General features: G+C 48.7%; 1 protein-coding gene across 1 annotated transcript in view; it reads left to right on the top strand.

Moving 5' to 3' along the window:
• The window catches only part of ELAPOR1 (endosome-lysosome associated apoptosis and autophagy regulator 1), a 108951-nt gene that overhangs the window by 33819 nt on the left and 55481 nt on the right, over window positions 1-19651 (top strand). The gene's annotated exons all lie outside the window — the stretch shown is intronic.

Here is a 19651-nt window from a genome sequence, read left to right as displayed (position 1 = left end):
CACTGACAGACTGGCTGCCACAACAGGGAAATGATTGGAAATCCAGAGGAGAGGAGGACGAGGAAAAGAGGGCGGCGGTGAGTCACATAAAGGCGGAGGTGGGACTCCAGGAGCAACCTTTGCCCATGTGCCACCCGATATTGCGGACAGGCCAGCCCCGCCACTGCACGTGACCCCATTCGCCCAATCACAGGATGTTGGCTGTCCTGCCTGAGATTGAACATGGCGCGCTGACGCAGTATATTGGAATTTGGACAGAGTGACACACACTGGCTTTGGATTTCGCTCCCCAAAATGTTGTGCCCGGGGCCATAGCCCCACTCGCACCCCTCATGCTACGCCACTGCCCTGTATCCTAGTAACCAATGACTAGCTTGCGGCTTTCTCAGTCCAGACCTGCTGTGCCTCCCACCCTCCACCCTGTCTGTGTAAGGTAAGACTGGAAGGGGGGACGATGTGAAGGGGGGCTCAGTTCAGATTTGTTCATTTGTTTTTCTGCGCCCATTTCCCGGGTAGAGCATCCCATTCATTTTAATGAGCTGCCCTACCCACGAAAAATGCAGGAAAAGAAGTCCCAACCCTTTTTTTTTTTACTGCAGCACTGTGGTGTGGCATGTGCAAAAATGTGTGGGGATCCCATCAAGAAATAATGGCAACACCGCACATACGCGAAAGTGCAGCACTTTTTTTTTGTAGGTCAGGAACGCATGCAATTTTGGGCATGTTTACCAGCCAGAGATGAGGAGAGGGGGGGCTGTGATGTGAAAGATCTGAGCCCTCACACAAACATGTGATTCAGACCTCTGCAGGAAGGATATTTTACTGACTGGACCTTCATAAATTGTAATTCAGTAACCCTGATCTACACAATGGTTAACAGAACTATTTATAATACACAGGCCTATAGTACACCCATCAAGCCATCTTTGAGTTTGCGGCGGCAGGATGCGGCAAATTGTCCAAGGGGTCAAGCCCCTTCAGCTGACTTCATACACATGATCTAGCGATGCCCCAATTATTCATTACTGGCAATCGGTTATAAACATTATAAAGTGTACCTTTCAAACAAATATCAAATTAGAAATCCTGTTATGTCTTCTGGGAGTGTTAGAAGAGGCCTTATCACCAGCTGTCTTGGCTCCAATAGGCAGACTTCTCTTTCTTGCCACTTACTCAGAGTGGATACACATAATTAATAATACACTTCCTAGAGAAAAATTAATCTTTCAAAATAGACTGTCCCAATAAATATAGTAAGCTCTGGGATACTTGGTTGTCAGGACTAGCCTCGGTATCATTAGTTCTCCAGAGAACTAGTTTTAGTGTGGTCTGGACAGCACCCCTTACTGTCAACTTTAGGTGTGTGCATTATTATAATCCTGGGAGCTCACACTAGGCAATTGTACAATAACTTGTAATGCTTAGTAATAATTCTCTTCCCTTCCATGAAGCTACATTTGCTGAATAGTAGGAAGCACACAAGGTTTATGTGTGTGGGTTTTTATGTAAAAACCCAGTGATAATGATGTATAAAAGGTCTGCACAAACATATATTCTGATGGATAATCACAATAGTTTATCATGAGATGACTACTGGTATAACTGCATTCCATCTGTGCTTGCTTATCGTCTGTATTTTTCAGAACTTATCATTTCATTGGTATTGTAATGTGTTAACACAAGGTCATATGAATGTTTGTTTGATTTTGTGTTGGTAATTTTTATTTGATTTATTTTTAATGTAGAAGAAAAATGCAAATAAACACAATTTTCCCCCAAAAATTATGTACTGTGTGTTTTAAGATGTTGTTAGCATATCTACACTATGAAAGAATTTTAAGTATGGTCTTGTCAGGAAAGGTTCCCTCCGCTGGTAATATCAATCATTTGGCATGCAGTACTGCGATCCACCAGCAGGTGTCTCCTGCTGGAATTATGTCATCTTTGGTCCGCAGTACTGGTGTCCACCAGCGGAGGGATCCTGGCAGTATGGAGCAGGTATTGCCTTCTGCAGTCAGGCGTCACATGACTGACAGCAGCCATTATAAATACCCGGCAGGTGCACACACACCTCGCCTTGGTATTGTTCCTTGTGCCCTGACCTGCTGCTTGCGATCCTGATTCTGTACCTGTGACCCGTGGTTCTTATCCTGTTTCCCTGTCCTGGTCCCTACCCTGTCCCACCTGTTACCATTATCCCTGTCCTGCAGTCTGATCCGTCCATCCTCTCCCTGTCCTGTGTTCCCTACCCCATTTGCTGATCTCCCGTGTATGACCTTGGCCTGGCTTGTGACTCTGATTCTGGACTGCCCTTGTTTATCTGCTGATCTCCCTGTGTATGACCCTGGCCTGCCTATCGTTTACGGTCCTTGCATTTCCCATTTATTGTACATATCTATCTGTTGTTGTTTGGGGGTCTTTGTTGGTTGGTTTATTGCACTGTGTGGTTGTATTTATATTATTCACTTTCTTTAATAAATCATATTTCACTTATACACGTTTGGGTTTCCTCTGTTGCAGTCCACACAGTTCTGGTCTTATCTGATACATGACAGAATACCAAGGCCATCCCTGACCAGAAGTGGCTACACAGAGGAACCATCTTGGTTCAGGTTGCTTACAGAAATGAATTTAGAAGTGATTCGTTATTATGCTTTGTTGGCGTCTGAGAGTGGTGACTATCTCCGCCAGACACTGAAAGGGTGGACCAGTGATCAGCTGTTGGAAACCATTCGTTTAGCTCACTCCTGGGTTGATCAGGGCTGTATGTTGTTTGGGGATGTTCAGCCGTTAATTCAAATCTGCACAGAGCTGGCCCTGCCCTGCATCCCAGGGGGCCAGGATGATTTTTCTCCCCCTTTCAGTATTAATCAAGTCACATCACTGGTATGGCTTCTGGAAGATGATTCCCCTTACTTTTTTGAGCATTACACAGCCTGTTCCCAACAGATGATAATAGAATGTGTTGATTCCGTACAATCCCTTGTCAGACAGGCAGTATGTAACCCGCAGTTTGTGCAACCACTACTTTTAGCATGGTCTGGTATTTTGCAATCAGCCACAGCCAGCCCACAACAAACCATCTCTGCTACCAAACACCTGCCTGCCCAAGAAACTCTTCCTCCATCACCTATGGCAACCTCAGTTTCAGCCCAATATACTCTACTCCCCACCAAATATCAATACCCTGTTTCTTCCTGCTGCACATATCCTGCCTTTAATCCAACTGCCTCTTTCCCATGGCCCACTATCCCTCCAGAACTTCCCCCAGCCACTGTTACTTCTTCCCTGCCATATTCCAACCCTTCTCTCCAGTTTGCTTCATCCCCTACCTATAGATCTGCAGCTACCTACAGGCCTTCAGTAGCTAAATCTAAAAAGAGACGGAAGTTCTTTCCTACCCATTTGATCCTGCCAGTAACGCAACCTGCCTCCACATCAACCAACCTGCTCCAGCCTGACGTCTTGCAGCCTGATGTCCCGGCCTTCCAGCCAGACGCCTTGCAGCCTGATGTCCCGGCCTTCCAGCCAGACGCCTTGCAGCCTGATGTCCCGGCCTTCCAGCCAGACGCCTTGCAGCCTGATGTCCCGGCCTTCCAGCCAGACGCCTTGCAGCCTGATGTCCCGGCCTTCCAGCCAGACGCCTTGCAGCCTGATGTCCCGGCCTTCCAGCCAGACGCCTTGCAGCCTGATGTCCCGGCCTTCCAGCCAGACGCCTTGCAGCCTGATGTCCCGGCCTTCCAGCCAGACGCCTTGCAGCCTGATGTCCCGGCCTTCCAGCCAGACGCCTTGCAGCCTGATGTCCCGGCCTTCCAGCCAGACGCCTTGCAGCCTGATGTCCCGGCCTTCCAGCCAGACGCCTTGCAGCCTGATGTCTTGCAGTCTGATGTCCTGGCCTTCCAGCCAGACGCCTTGCAGCCTGATGTCCCGGCCTTCCAGCCAGACACCTTGCAGCCTGATGTCTTGCAGTCTGATGTCCTGGCCTTCCAGCCAGACGCCTTGCAGCCTGATGTCTTGCAGTCTGATGTCCCGGCCTTCCAGTCTGATGTCTTGCAGTCTGATGTCCCGGCCTTCCAGTCTGATGTCCCGGCCTTCCAGTCTGATGTCTTGCAGTCTGATGTCCCGGCCTTCCAGTCTGATGCCTTCCAGTCTGATGTCCCGGCCTTCCAGTCTGATGCCTTCCAGTCTGATGTCCCGGCCTTCCAGTCTGATGCCTTCCAGTCTGATGTCCCGGCCTTCCAGTCTGATGCCTTCCAGTCTGATGTCCCGGCCTTCCAGTCTGATGCCTTGCAGTCTGATGTCCCGGCCTCGCAGTCTGATGTCCCGGCCTCGCAGTCTGATGTCCCGGCCTCGCAGTCTGATGTCCCGGCCTCGCAGTCTGATGTCCCGGCCTCGCAGTCCGATTCCTTCCAGTCTGATGTCCCGGCCTCGCAGTCTGATGTCCCGGCCTCGCAGTCTGATGTCCCGGCCTCGCAGTCTGATGACCCGGCCTCGCAGTCTGATGTCCCGGCCTCGCAGTCTGATGTCCCGGCCTCGCAGTCTGATGTCCCGGCCTCGCAGTCTGATGTCCCGGCCTCGCAGTCTGATGTCCCGGCCTCGCAGTCTGATGTCCCGGCCTCGCAGTCTGATGTCCCGGCCTCGCAGTCTGATGTCCCGGCCTCGCAGTCTGATGTCCCGGCCTCGCAGTCCGATTCCTTCCAGTCTGATGTCCCGGCCTCGCAGTCCGATTCCTTCCAGTCTGATGTCCTGGCCTTGCAGTCCGATGCCTTTCAGTCTGATGTCCCGGCCTTGCAGTCCGATGCCTTCCAGTCTGATGTGCCTGACATCCCAGTGCCTGCCTTCCAGCTTGACGTCCCAGTGCCTGCCTTCCAGCTTGACGTCCCAGTGCCTGCCTTCCAGCTTGACGTCCCAGTGCCTGCCTTCCAGCTTGACGTCCCAGTGCCTGCCTTCCAGCTTGACGTCCCAGTGCCTGCCTTCCAGCTTGACGTCCCAGTGCCTGCCTTCCAGCTTGACGTCCCAGTGCCTGCCTTCCAGCTTGACGTGCCGCTGCCCGCCTTCCAGCCTGACGTGCCGCTGCCCGCCTTCCAGCCTGACGTGCCGCTGCCCGCCTTCCAGCCTGACGTGCCGCTGCCCGCCTTCCAGCCTGACGTGCCGCTGCCCGCCTTCCAGCCTGACGTGCCGCTGCCCGCCTTCCAGCCTGACGTGCCGCTGCCCGCCTTCCAGCCTGACGTGCCGCTGCCCGCCTTCCAGCCTGACGTGCCGCTGCCCGCCTTCCAGCCTGACGTGTCGTTGCCTGCCTTCCAGCCCGATGTGCCAGCTTCCCGGGCCGATGCGCTTCTGTCTGCTGCCCTGCTTGAAGTGCCCGTTACCCAACCTGATGTGACTTTGCTCATAGCCCAGCTTGACGCAATGGACTTTCCCCAGCAACTGCTAGTTGGAGCGTCCGGAGGTCGCTCCTTTGAGGGGGGGTACTGTCAGGAAAGGTTCCCTCCGCTGGTAATATCAATCATTTGGCATGCAGTACTGCGATCCACCAGCAGGTGTCTCCTGCTGGAATTATGTCATCTTTGGTCCGCAGTACTGGTGTCCACCAGCGGAGGGATCCTGGCAGTATGGAGCAGGTATTGCCTTCTGCAGTCAGGCGTCACATGACTGACAGCAGCCATTATAAATACCCGGCAGGTGCACACACACCTCGCCTTGGTATTGTTCCTTGTGCCCTGACCTGCTGCTTGCGATCCTGATTCTGTACCTGTGACCCGTGGTTCTTATCCTGTTTCCCTGTCCTGGTCCCTACCCTGTCCCACCTGTTACCATTATCCCTGTCCTGCAGTCTGATCCGTCCATCCTCTCCCTGTCCTGTGTTCCCTACCCCATTTGCTGATCTCCCGTGTATGACCTTGGCCTGGCTTGTGACTCTGATTCTGGACTGCCCTTGTTTATCTGCTGATCTCCCTGTGTATGACCCTGGCCTGCCTATCGTTTACGGTCCTTGCATTTCCCATTTATTGTACATATCTGTCTGTTGTTGTTTGGGGGTCTTTGTTGGTTGGTTTATTGCACTGTGTGGTTGTATTTATATTATTCACTTTCTTTAATAAATCATATTTCACTTATACACGTTTGGGTTTCCTCTGTTGCAGTCCACACAGTTCTGGTCTTATCTGATACATGACAGGTCTTCCCTGTGCTTTACAAAGCATATGAACTTTAAAAATAGGATTTTTATAACGGCTTACCTGTAAAAATCCTTTTCTTGGAGTACATCATGGGACACAGAGCCTTAAGTAATTGATTAATGGGTTATAGGCCACTTTCAGGTGATGGATACTGGTATACCCAATCCAGTAAGTTCACTCCCTATATAACCCCTCCTCCTTCCAGAAGCACATCAGTTTTTATAGCAAAGCAATATACTTCCCCAAAAGAGGGAAGATACCTCTGTGTCCCATGATGTACGTCAAGAAAAAGAATTTTTACAGGTAAGCTGTTATCAAAATCCTTTTATTTATTTTTATTTTTATCGTACATCATGGGACACAGAGCCTTAAGTAAAAACTTTAATGGGATGTCCCATAGCAATGCTACTTGAGGGGAGGGAGACACAACCCGGAGGGTATCCCCAGACTTGAGGACCTACACTGCTGCATGCAGCACACTGCACCCGAAGGCGATGGCCTCATACCTCCTTTTATCCACTTGATAAAACTTGGTGAATGTATGCGCTGAAGACCAAGTTGCGGCCTTACAGATCTGAACCATGGAGGCCTGGTGACACACTGCCCAAAAAGCACTAACCGCCCTGGTAGAATGCGCCTTACTTGAAAAGGGGGACTCTTACCCCTTAAATCATAAGTTTGAATTATAACTTGCCGAATCCACTTAGATGGATTTTGACACTGCCTGTCCTTTCTTAGGACCCTCTGGCAGAATAAATAAGGCATCAGTCTTACGAATCGGAGCAGTTGTCTTTTAAATAGATTTTCACTGCTCTCACCACATTAAGACAATGTAGTGACTTTTCTTCCCTGGAACATGGTTTTGGAAAAAACAATGGCAGGCCAATATTTTGGTTCAGGTGAAAACCTGAAACCACTTTTGACAAAAAGTCTGGACGAGGGCATAACGCCACCCTATCCTCATGAATAATCAAATATGGCTCTTTACAAGAAAGAGCAGCCAATTCCGAAACCCTCCTTGCTGAGGATATAGCAACCAAAAATACCAACTTCCTTGTCAGAAGGACTAAGAGAATATGTTATATTGGTTCAAATGACTGTTTTTGTAACGCGGACAAAACTAATTTCAAATCCCAAGGATTCAAGGGAGGTTTGACTGGCAGGTTAAGGTGCATCTCCCTTTGCATAAAACCCTGGACTAAAGAATGAGCAGCAAGCGGTCTTTGAAATAAGACCAATAAAGCTGAGACTTGGCCTTTAATAGTGCTCAAGGCCAATTTCATCTCTACCCCTAATTGTAGAAAGGCAAGAATTCTGCCTATACTATATCTCTAAGGGTGCCAAACCTTGGATTCACTCCAGGAAACATAAGCCCTCCAGACCCTATAATATATAGTTCTGGAAGCTGGCTTCCTTTCAATAATCAAGGTAGAGATAACTTACCCGGAAAGCCCACGTTTCTTCAGAATGTGGGTTTCAATAGCTAAGCCGTTAAATTTAGAGACCGTAAGGTAGGATGGAATATCGGTCTTTGTGAGAGTAGGCTGGCCGTAGTGGGAGGGACCATGGACCATGGACTCTCCACTGCCATCTTTACGATTTCTGCATACCATGACCTTCTGGGCCATGCTGAATTACTGGCTTTCTTTCCAGCTTGAGACAGCAATTGAATAGGGGAAAATGCATAAATCAGTGAGAACTGATCCCACGGGGTCATCAACGCATCTGTTCTGCATGTGAGTGGCTCCCTTGTCCTGGACATGATGTTGAGTCTGGACACTAGAAGATCTACGTCCGGAGTCCCCCATCTTTGACAAACAGCCCAAAAAATGTCGAGGTGAAGAGACCATTCCCCTGGGAATAACCTCCTGCCAATTCTCTACTCCCGTAATGAAGATGCCGATGGGCATGGAACATTCCTTTCTGCCCAAGTTAGAATATTGTTCACCTCTCTCTGTGCTGAGAGACTCTTGGTGCCCCCTTGGTGATTGATATAAGCCACAGCTGTGGCATTGTTGGATTGGATCCTGACAGGACAATTGCGTAACCAGAAAGTCCAGGCATTCAGAGCCAGACGCACTGCCCAAATCTCTAGTATATTGATGGGCAATGTTCTTTCAGCTCTTGACCACTGTCCCTGGACAGTTGTCTTTTCTAGTACTGCTCCCCAGCCTTAAAGGCTGGCATCTGTTGTTACCACTTTCCAGATAACTGGTCTGAAGGATTTTCCTTTCAGCAAATTCTGGGTTAGTAACCACCAACTAAGGCTTTGGGACACTCCTTGGGGACAGACGCATTGGCAAGTCTAAAGCTTGAATCATTTTGCTCCAAGTAGACAGGATACTGTTTTGCAACAGTCTTGAATGAAACTGGGCATAGGGAACCGCTTCGAATGAAGCCACCATGTTTCCTAGAAACCTCATGCAAAGGCGAATGGAGGGATCGCCTTTTGACTTGACCATCCGCACCAGCTTTCTTATGGAGTTGATGTTTTCCTGAGGCAAGAACACCTTTTCCTGGGCTGTGTCTATGATCAGACCCAAGTACTCCAGCCTTTTTAGCGGTATTACTGTATTTTCTGTCGTATAAGGCTACCTTTTGCACTTAAAAAAAATGCCCAAAAATCAGGGGTCGTCTTATACGCCGGGTATACAATGCTGCCCGATGGATGTCAGCCCCCAAATGTCTGCTAATACTGTATGTGGCTTCAGCCACAAACAGTATACGCCGTTGAGCCAATCCCCGGCGAGCGATGTATTTTATTAATGAATACAGAGCCTGCTTGGATTGGAGTAACAACCTCTGTCAATCCGAGCAGGCTACATAGAGTAGCCTGCTCGGATTGGCTTTGAGAGAGAGAGGAAAGGGCTGATGATGCTACAATCCAAGCAGGCGTTGTATTCATTAAAATAATACACCACTCACCATACTTCCCTGGGTAAATCCATTCACTGATCTTTTGAGGTCCCAGGAACCCAAGAGGGACAGGTAAATCTGGGACATATGACAGGGGGTTTATTAAATGCATTTTGGTGGACAATTCCCATAGAATGTAACCCAAAAGTGGTATAGGTTTGGTTAGTGAAAAATTCCACTTTCCAGAGTTGTGGCATTCTATAGATCTCTGTTTGTGTTATTATTGTTTGATTTACTTTATGACATATCACAGCATGGCGGATGAGTAGTTGGCATTCTTGCTTTGTGTTTTTTAATGGTTCTAATGTTTTTTTTTTAAATGGTGTTGCCTCAGAAGGGGGGTAGTCTTATACTGCGAGTATTGCCCAAAACCTATGTTTTCACTTGAAAAATAGGGGGTCGTCTTTTACGCCGGCAAATACGGTAAGAAAGATTTCTCTAGGTTGAAAATCCAACCTAAAATTTCCAGGAAACTGGTTGTAATGTGTACGCTTTGCTCCAAACGAGCCACCGACTGGTCTATTAGCAATAGATAGTTTAGGTACACCAAGACTATTATGCCCTGTGCCCTTAACCTGGCTAAAGGTTGAGCCAGCACTTTTGTGAACACTCGAGGTGCTGTAGCTAGCTCGAAGGGCAGGGCTATAAACTGGAAATGCTGCTGTTCTAACTCGAACCGCAGAAACCTTTGGTGAGCGGGAAATATAGGGACATGCAGATATGCATCCCTGATGTCGATAGATACCAGAAGTTCTCCTCCTAGAAGGATAGAAACTACTGACCTGACCTGATCGTCTCCAATGCGAAAGGAGCGGATCTTCAGGAACTGATTTATATATTTTTTTTTTTTTTATTTGTAATCGGAAGAAAGGACCAAACCGGCCACGACAGGTACAAAATCAAAGCAATCACAGTGCAGGTACATGTAACAACAATCCGGGGCACAAGACACAATACAACTGTAGCACAGGTATTCCCTGATATCTGCACTTAACCACCATCTGTCTAGGCCCGGCCAGGCCTCCCCCTCCTTTTCTTTTTTTTTTTGTGAAAGAATGTAAAGAAGCGCAGGAACTCCAGTAGAGCCCTGAAGTGCCAAGGAAGGCAAGACTAGAGAGAAAGAAAGTGAATAGGAGGGGAGAGGGAAGGGAGGGTCCAGAGGTGGACAGACTGAAGGAGGTTGGGGGGGGGGGGGGGCGGGGAGGAAGGGGGAACCCACGAGCATGGGTGTCCAATATACACAGAGAAGGAAAAACAATCAGTCAACAGTTCAAAATATTATCCATTTCACGGTGGGTGAACTAGGGGCTCCCTAAGGGCCTGCCCCTCTTGTGAGTATTTGAATACATTCCACAGCTGCCATGTCTTGGAGTATAACTCCTGTCTATGTTGGCTCGTCAGGACAAGGTCCTCCATCCTATTAACGTCCTTGACTTTCCTGACCCAGGTATTCAGAGTAGGCGGGAGCGGAGACTTCCAAGCAAGGGGGATGCATGCCTTCGCTGCGTCTACCAAATGTCTTATCAAGGATTTCTTATAAGAGCGTGTGGGTATGTCGTTTGCATGGAGTAGGAAGAACACCGGTTCATCAGGGATCACATAATCAGTGAATCTCTGTAGGATTTGACGAACCCCCTCCCAAAAACCTCTAAGTTTGGGGCAGGATAAAAAAATGTGCAACAAACTCCCTTTTCCCTCCCGGCACCGGGAAGAATTTACTCAGCATCACCGGGGTTCTATACCATCTCGTGAGGAATTTTATAGTTCGTCTCCTGCACCTTAGTGCAGATTGACGATTTGTGCGTAAACAGCACAATTTTCTGCTTCTGAAGATCTGTAAACGTGCAATTCAGTTCCCTTTCCCATTTAATGAGACTCGGAAGCTGATAGCCTTCCGGCGGTACATTCAATAACGTGTAAGTCAAGGATAAAGTATGAGCCACCATCCCCGTTCCCGCGCATAGGTCTTCCATGGGTGTGGGAGATTGGGCCGCGGCCCTAGGTGGCGTCAGGGTGTCTAGGAAGTGTCGCAGTTGTGCCGCTCTCAAGAAATCCAGTCGGTATGGGCCATTTGGGTCTGTCAGTTCTGCGGTCGTTCTCCAGTCCCCCCGAAATACTAAAGTGCGAGGCCTGATAAAACCCCGATTCCCTCAGGGCTCGAAATATTGCATCAGATGCGCCCGGGGGGAAACGTGGGTTGCCCAGAATTGGGCGGAGGGGCGAATTATCGGAAAACAGGGGGGCCTGGAAAGCCAGACGCGCGCGCACACACCCCCACAGTGTTACCTATGAGCGGGTGGCGCTTGAGGGCCGGCGGCACATCATTGTAGCACCATGGTACAACATTCAGGAGGATCTCGCTCTGGGCTTGCTCCACCTGCGTCCACAGCTTCACCTTCTCATGACGACACCAATCAATGAGTCTACCTAGCTGTGCCGCTTTGTAGTATGTGTGCACATCCGGCACCGCCAGACCCCCATATTGTTTTGGTAGTGACAGAATCATCCCATGAAGCCTGGACTTTTTCCCCGCCCAAAGAAAAGTTAAAAATGCAGATCGTATTTGTGCGAAGTAGGAGAGCGGAATGTGTATTGGGAGAGCTTGAAGGAGGTAGAGAAATTTAGGAAGAACCATCATTTTCAGGATGTTACAGCGACCGAACCAAGAATGGAGGCCGCTGTTCCATTTACGTAACAGGGCTCTGACTCTATGAAGTAGGGGCGGGAAATTGAGTTGAAAAAGTTGGGATATGTTCGGGGGTATATACGTGCCCAAGTACTTCAGGGCTACCTCCGTCCATTTCAGATTGAAACATGTTTGTAGGTTAGTCAGCTGGGGGGCGGGTATGCCTATGCCCATGGCTTCTGATTTGCTGAGATTTATACGGAAGTTGGAGAGTTTGCTATAAGTATCAAATTCACGTAGTAAGGTAGGAAGCGATAGGGATGGATCAGCCAATGTAAACATTAAGTCATCTGCGTAGGCCGAGACTTTATATTGTGTATTCGCAACCCCGATCCCTACAATATCTGGGTTCCTCCTAACATGACAAAGGAACGACTCCAGGGTCAGAGCAAACAGCAGGGGGGAGAGAGGGCACCCCTGCCTGGTCCCATTAGTGATCTCAAACATATCTGAAAGAACACCGTTTGCTCTCACTCCGGCTGTCGGGTTGGAGTATACCGCTGAGATCCAGCGCATCATCCTGTCCCCTTGTCCTATGTGCTCCAGTGTGGAGAACATAAACTGCCAGCTCACTCGGTCGAACGCCTTTTTCGGCGTCCGTCCCGAGGAATACGGGGCACCTTAAGCAGCAACGTCGTCAATTGTGCCGTCCGCTGCTTGTGGAGCCTAGAACCATGTTTAATAAGTACCCCCTGGATCACTGCTTTGTGTGCTTCCCATATCACTCAGGGGTCACTCTCGGTATTCAAATTAGTCTGGAAGTAATAGTCTATTTCCCTGTTTACATCCGCGAGGATCTCCGGGTCTTGAAGAAGACTGTCATTCAGGCGCCAGGGTGGCCTCTGTGATTTATGAATATCCGCAATGGCGTATCGCAGGGTTATCGGGGCATGGTCTGACCAAGTTATTGTTCCTATCGTGATATCCTTAACAGCATGTAAGTGTCTATGGGGGATTAGGAAGTAGTCTATACGCGAATATGTTTGGTGTGGTCTGGAGTAAAAATTGTAGTCCCTTTCCCCGGGATGAAAAAGTCTCCACGTATCAACAAGTTGTGCGGAGTGTAAAGATTCGGAAACACGTTTGCGCATCTCTCGGGAGGTGGAAGAGAGACCCGTAGAGGTATCTTCCGTGGGAGTAAGAGGTATATTAAGGTCACCTCCTACTATAAGCTGGCCCTCTGTAAATCGAGCAAGGTGAGATAGTCTATTTTTGAGAAAGGCGTCCTGTCGATCATTGGGGGAGTAAATATTCGCCAGGGTCACGACCGTCCCTCCCACTTTCCCTTTCAAAAACAAGTACCGCCCTTTCTTGTCAGATTATACGTCTATAAATGTCCATGGCACTTTGGCCGAGATTAAAATAGATACTCCCCTCGACTTAGCCTCCGTATACATGGAGTGGTAAACCGCGGGGAAGAACCTATTCTTGAGGAGTGGTAGAGAGTTAGCTCTGAAGTGGGTCTCCTGTAAAAACACAATGTCCGCTTTCATACGTCTCATATCATGGAGCAGCATCCGTCTCTTCTCTGGGATGTTCAATCCCTTTGAATTTAGGGAGACCACCGTAAGGTCAGCCATGCTCGTGAGTTCTGGGGGAGGGGGGGGGTGGGAGGGGTTATAGTAAGGCCGAAGTCTAGGATAAAGAAAATGGATGTAGGAAAGGGAGAGGTAACAGGTAGGCCTTTTGACAAGCCCGAAGAGAAAAGAGAAATGAAAGAGAATAAGGGCGCAGTCACAAGGGAGAACTGCGCAAAAGGACAGCTAATGGTGCTGAATACAGCTAAAGCGCTCCCCAGTGAAATACCGGGAATTGAGCGCGGTCCTAAGTGGGGTAGTGGTTGTACAGGACCGAGAAGCGTGCCCCCCCCCCCCCCGGTCCCACCCACCACCCCCGGCAATCCCATATATAACAAAAACATACATTGGCAAGAACATCAAATCACATATTGGGAGCCCTATAAAGCATATAACAACGTGATGGTTACTCACGGGGAGTGGAAACATTGGTTCATCAAATCCTAGCTCAACTATAAAAGAGAGCTGTGGGATCTGTACCTAGGAAAAAGAGGCAGTGCTAGGTATTCATTTGTCTAACAGCATACCCCTACTCTACTCCCTGGCATTAACACAACTTCGTGTCCCTCCCCCTGTCCTCAATACAATACCAAACCTATCCGCGGCCTGCAGGGGCACTCCCGCCCCCCAGCACAGTGGGGGTACTCAGAGCCCACCGGACCGCAGAGTGTAACAGCCCCCACCCAGCAAAACATTCCCCCCCCCCCCCTCCAAAGAGGAGAAAATAACCACATCCCCCTGGCTAAGATAATCCAGCACCTAAGGCAGTGTATAGAATATCAAATATGGGGCACAGAGCGGAGCCCGCACCTACAAGCAGTCTGGGGAGGTATTCCCCACACGGCAAATACATCTCTGCCCGGGAGCCCTGCATGCAGGGGGGAGTGTAGGCCGTTCAGCAGATGGCAACGTTCAGTCAAAAAACCTGGTGCGATACTTGTGGCCTGTAACCCTCCTCCCCCCACTTCCAATAAAGTCAGCGGGCATGTCCAGCCATCTCCAGGGCGTCCATCGAACCATTGCCATGTAGGGAGTGTCAAATAAAAAGTAAAAGAAAAAGAAAAAAAGAAAAAGAAAAAACCCCCTGCCAGCATGTCAAAGTATCTTGTTCCTCCGTAGAAATAGAGTCACTGCGTGGGTCAGGAGAGGATATAACAGAGCGGGGGGGGGGGGGTTAAGTCCGCCGGTGCAGATGGAGGTAAAGAAAAAGCCAAGGCAGGGGAACCCCCATCGGGGAAAAGTCACAAAACCGCTGGGTGAACATATAGAGGACAGTTGGGGATGCCCAAGATAAGTCAGGGGTCAGGCAGCAGTGCAAGGGAAAAAAATACTGTGCTAAAAAAATCTCTCAACAATCAGTCTAAATATCTAAAGGCTGCGATTGATACGATGTGAGACACACCTATAAAGCATATAAATCAGGAATTTCAACCGCGCTCACAATTAATTAATTTATTTTTATTTTTAGATTTTTGTAATTGTGAGCGCGGTTGATATTCCTGATTTATAAGCAGTGCAAGGGAGCTACTCACGGTATGGAGGGTCCTCCCGCTGGGCCATCCTAGGTCTCCGTCTGATGCGTTGCAGTCTGGGCTGTAATGGGCCCCTGTATGCAGAAGGACCAGATCTACCTGTCGGGCGAGGGAGCAGTTGTAACCAGTCAGGTACCGGGATCTGTTCCGCTTCAAGAAACCTGAACAGGCCGGGCAGGTCAGCTGGCGACTGCAGGGTGTGCATGTTCCCTTCTCTCCGGAAGGTGACAGCAAGCGGGTATCCCCAGCGATAGGTGCATCCCTTCGCCTTCGCCAACTCCAGGATGGGGCGTAGTAGGGCCCTACGTTTCAGCGTGGCTCTGGAGAGATCCGGGAGTATGGTAATGGCTGCTCCGTTTAGGTCAACTTCTCCCTGCTCCCATGCCCTTCTCAGTATTTCATCTTTCTGTGGGTAGCGGAGCAGTTTGCAGAGAACATCCCGCGGACTTTCAGCATTTCTAGGTCCCAGAGTCCGGTGGAGATGCTCTACCTCCACAACACCCGCAGGGTCCTCCAGGAGGAAAAACTTCCTGCACAGCGGCCTCCATGGTTTCTCCCTCGAGAGATTCGGGCACACCCCAGAGCCGCAGGTTGTTCCTGTGGCTCCGGTCTTCAATGTCCTCCAGATGAAGCTGGAGGGCAATAGCGGTGTCGCGGTGTTGGTCTCGGGATCTTTCCAAGTCTGCTACTCGGTGCTCCAGTGTAGAAAAGGAGGCCTCTCCCGCAGACACCCTTTCCATCAGGGCGGACACATCTTCCCTCACCTCCTGGATATCTCTGCGATGCGTCTCCTCGAGTCACAGGATAAGCGCCTCGATGTCAGTCCTAGTGGGGAGGGCCTGTATCAAGGACCGGAGGTCCTGCTCAATCTGGTCCGACCCCTGGGAGCCCCCCGGTACCTCCATGGGTGCTGGTGTCAACGGCAGAGTATCCGCGACTTGGTGCCGATCCGCTGGGGTGTCCCGACTTACTGGCCACGCTTGTGATGCTCCACGTGGTGTGCCTCGTGGTGCCGACAAATCAGCACCTGTGGACCGTCTTTGTGTGGGATTAAAATAGCGTTGTATCGCTCCAGCAGGAGTCCCGGTATGGTCTCCTTTAGCGGCAGCCCTTGTTCTGCATCCTCCGGGTGAGTGCATGCCGATTCAGTAGCGGAATACCGTGGGTGGAAGGCCGGGGCCGGGAGCTCACAAAGAACACGACTTCACTCCGCCATGTCCAAGCCACGCCCCCTCACCAACTTATTTAGATTTTTTTAGATCTAGAATGGGTCTGACGTTTCCATTTGGTTTTGGTACCATAAAAAGATTTGAATAAAACCTCAAACCTTGCTCTTTTGTGGGGATCACCCCTTGATATATTAATCGGTCTAGTGCCTGAAACGGAGATTGTCTGTCTGTCTGTCTGTCTGTCTGTCTGTCTGTCTGTCTTTTCTCTGGATCTTTGGGAAAGCTTGACCTCAAGAAATGAGATGGTGGAAAGCCCCGAAATTCCAGCTTGTACCCCAGCGTTACCGTGGAGATGACCCATCTGTCCTGAATTTCCTCTTGCCAGACTTCTGAAAACTGCAGAAGTCTTCCCCCCACCTTGGTGAGGTCAGTTGCCCCTTCATGATAAGGCTTTAGAATCTGCTTTGCAGGTTTCCGGCCCCAGGACTTCTGTGGAGCCTGAGCCTGACCCTTAGGTTTTCCTCTAGAGTCTGACGGCGGTGGCCGTCACCTCTGCCTAGAGGCGGAAGCCCCTGGCGCAGGAGAAAGAGCCCATTTAAATGAAGGGTGTTTATACTTTCTTTTGACTGGCAAGAGTACTTTTCCCACTAGAAATAGTTTGGATATATTTTTCCAAATCTTCCCCAAATAGTCGCTCCCCATGATGAGGGAATCCAGTTAGGAGGTTTGTATATGGTGTTTCAGCTGACCAATTTTTTTTTGATCCACCGGATTCTACGCATATGTACTAGCATAAGCATAAGGTGGGACACCTGGTGAATAGAATCTTTAATGACATCCTATGGCAAAGCATAATGCTTTTGGTAGTTCAACCAATTCCTAGGCTTGTTGTGCAGGACCCTTTTTAAGGGCCTGTCTAAATTGGTCCTTTAGGGATTGACAGACTCCTATTGCAGCGACTGCAGGCTGAGTAATGGCGCCTGCCAAGGAAAAAACTGATTTTAACAGGAATTACAACCTTTTATCTGTTGGATCCTTAAGCATTTGTGCATTGTCTACTGGCTTTTATTCACACTGGAAATCGCAGAAATAACTGCTGGTACTTTCCATTTTTTGGTGACTTTTTCTCCTCCATGGATAATCTCTTTGGAGGGAGGAAATGCTTATCCAGGTGATCCCATTCAGCAAAAATAAGCTGTTCTAGTAATGCATGGACAGAAAACACATGCAAAGGCTGTGAAGGTTTTAAGGAATCCAAGGAAGAAACCAAGCTTTCAGGAGACTCTGTTAGGGGTAGCATGAAAGTAGAGCGAACCATCTCCGTAAGAGATTGTATCAGCAATTTCTCAGATTGTGAGGCTGAAAAAGGTTCATCTGTTTCCTCCGCAGAGGAATCATTGGTTTGTTTTTCCTCCTGATCGCCTAAGGGTAACACCTCATCCTGTGCCCACTGTTCCCCTTGTAAAGGGTCTGAAGAGGGGGATCTAGCATGCTTTCCATCCATTTGAATAGAGGATGCGATTAAAACTGCTAATCTTCCTTCCAGACCCTGCAGGGTGGAGGAAAGGACATCTTCAGTCACGTATACAGGAGCTGAGATGTGAGAAGCAGTTGCACCATCAATTTGTTCCAATGGTTCACCCTGGCTTGCCATAATTGTTAATTCAGGCAAGGATGACAGTGTGTTAATGTGACTGGAGATCCTAGTGCCTGGGGGTGAAACCTTTGGTACCTTTTTGGTCTTTGTGGTGTGTTTTTTGGTAGGCATAGTCCTAAGCACAAAAACAGAGGCACTATTAAATTGCAATTCTTAATCGCTGAACATAGTCATGACAGTAAAGGCGCTATTAATTTCTGCCTAGTGCTGGGAAAAAAGTGTCCTTCCTGTATCAGGAATGCCAGTTGCAACCCTCATGTGCCCCACAGCCCCGGTGTCCCTGTGTGCAGACTGCTTGCTTCCTCCTTGTCAGCCAAGGAGAGACTGTTCCAGCTGTATTTTTATTATCCTACTTGCCTGCCGTGTGTCCTTGTGGATGTTGCAGGGCGCTGCGCCTAGGCCCTCACCCCCTCTGTAAACCTGCCCCCCTGTTTCATTTTTGAAAATGTTCCCGTGCATGAGCAGGTGGCTTTTGGCCCTACAGACCCAACACGAGGAGGGGAGTGGCAGAGCTCCTGACACCAGCAAGCATAAGGAACAGATGGACCTCTGCACCTCCTGTGGCGGGGGGAGGGGGGTATTAGAAGGGGGGTTCTCCCGCTGGTTTTTCCCTAACCCTCTGTCACTTCAGGGGGCAGATCTCTTACCTGAGAGAATTCCCTGCGCAAGCTTTAGGTAATGTAGCATGACCAAAGCCCTGGGTTCTGGGTTCTAGCCTCTACAAAGAGAGGTGTTACAGGCAAAACCTCGTGCTTTGGATACGAGGCCCAGGTACCATCCACTTACTTTGGATGGATCTGGTCTATGGAGGCTATTTAAATCCAGCATGGATCCATCCTGGAGGTCTTCAGAGCACATCTTCACTCGTGACCAACACCTTAGAAACTGATGAAAAAACTGATGTGCTCCTGGAAGGAGGAGGGGTTATATAGGGAGTGAACTTCCTGGATTGGGTATACCAGTGTCCATCACCTGAAGGTGGCCTATAACCCATTAAGTTATTACTTAAGGCTCTGTGTTCAATGATGTACGATAAAGAAAGTGCAATACTGCACATATAAGTATGCTCACATAAAATGGTGTATGTTAAAACTCCAGGCTGCTCCTATAGATTTAAAGCTTTTGTCCAAACGGGCCCAAGGGCCATATATGTCTTTTTGGTACTTGTTGTGCAGCCTTTAGTGGGATGTGGACATGATGTCTAAAGGTCCGACAGTATATCGGTAATCTCTACTAGTCTTGTGTAACATTTCCCAAGTCTCTCAATCTCTTCTACACCCTGTCTAAAGGCACTAACCACATATGTAGCATCTCTGTAGTCTTTGACCATATAGTATGGCAACCCTCCCTGGTATTTTATAAACTGATAATTATATGCAGTTCTTTGGTGATGTCAGGAGCCACAATTGAGGCCCCCCCAAACCTTGCATATTGACAACCACCTTATTAGAGTAGCACATCATGGGACAGTGGTGGCTGAACAAGTAGTAGTAAGCAGCTTGGTTGGAAAACAAGGTGATTTAATTAACAACAAATGTTTTTGCTTCACCTTTTAACATATATAAATGATTTGTCAATTCTAAAAAGAGTCATAAAAATTGTGACCCTTGATTGCCTGGTTTTCTAAATTGCATGGTTTTCAGCAGATCAGACAGATCGAATTGGCATTATTTAGAAAAAAATAGAAAGTGGTGGTTTCCTGATTTGATCATTTGCTTATGACAATGTGGCTTCCATATATTTTTCTATGTTGGCAAAAAAAATTATACTAAGACCATTGCTCTTATAGGTAGGTAGTTGTTGGTGGAATTCTCTAATTTTATTTTTAAATTTTTTTGTGTACTTAGTAGTTTGCCCTTCGATTGCACAACTCTCTTGCTGACTGTATAGTGGTTGCCATTTTTTTTTATTCTTCTTATTTCTGCTGAAACATAT

Source organism: Lithobates pipiens, unplaced genomic scaffold (assembly GCF_037356315.1).
Source record: "Lithobates pipiens isolate NorthernLeopardFrog02 unplaced genomic scaffold, aLitPip1_a1.2 Scaffold_16, whole genome shotgun sequence".
Lineage (NCBI taxonomy): Eukaryota > Metazoa > Chordata > Amphibia > Anura > Ranidae > Lithobates > Lithobates pipiens.
This window is presented reverse-complemented; position numbering and strand designations above follow the sequence as displayed.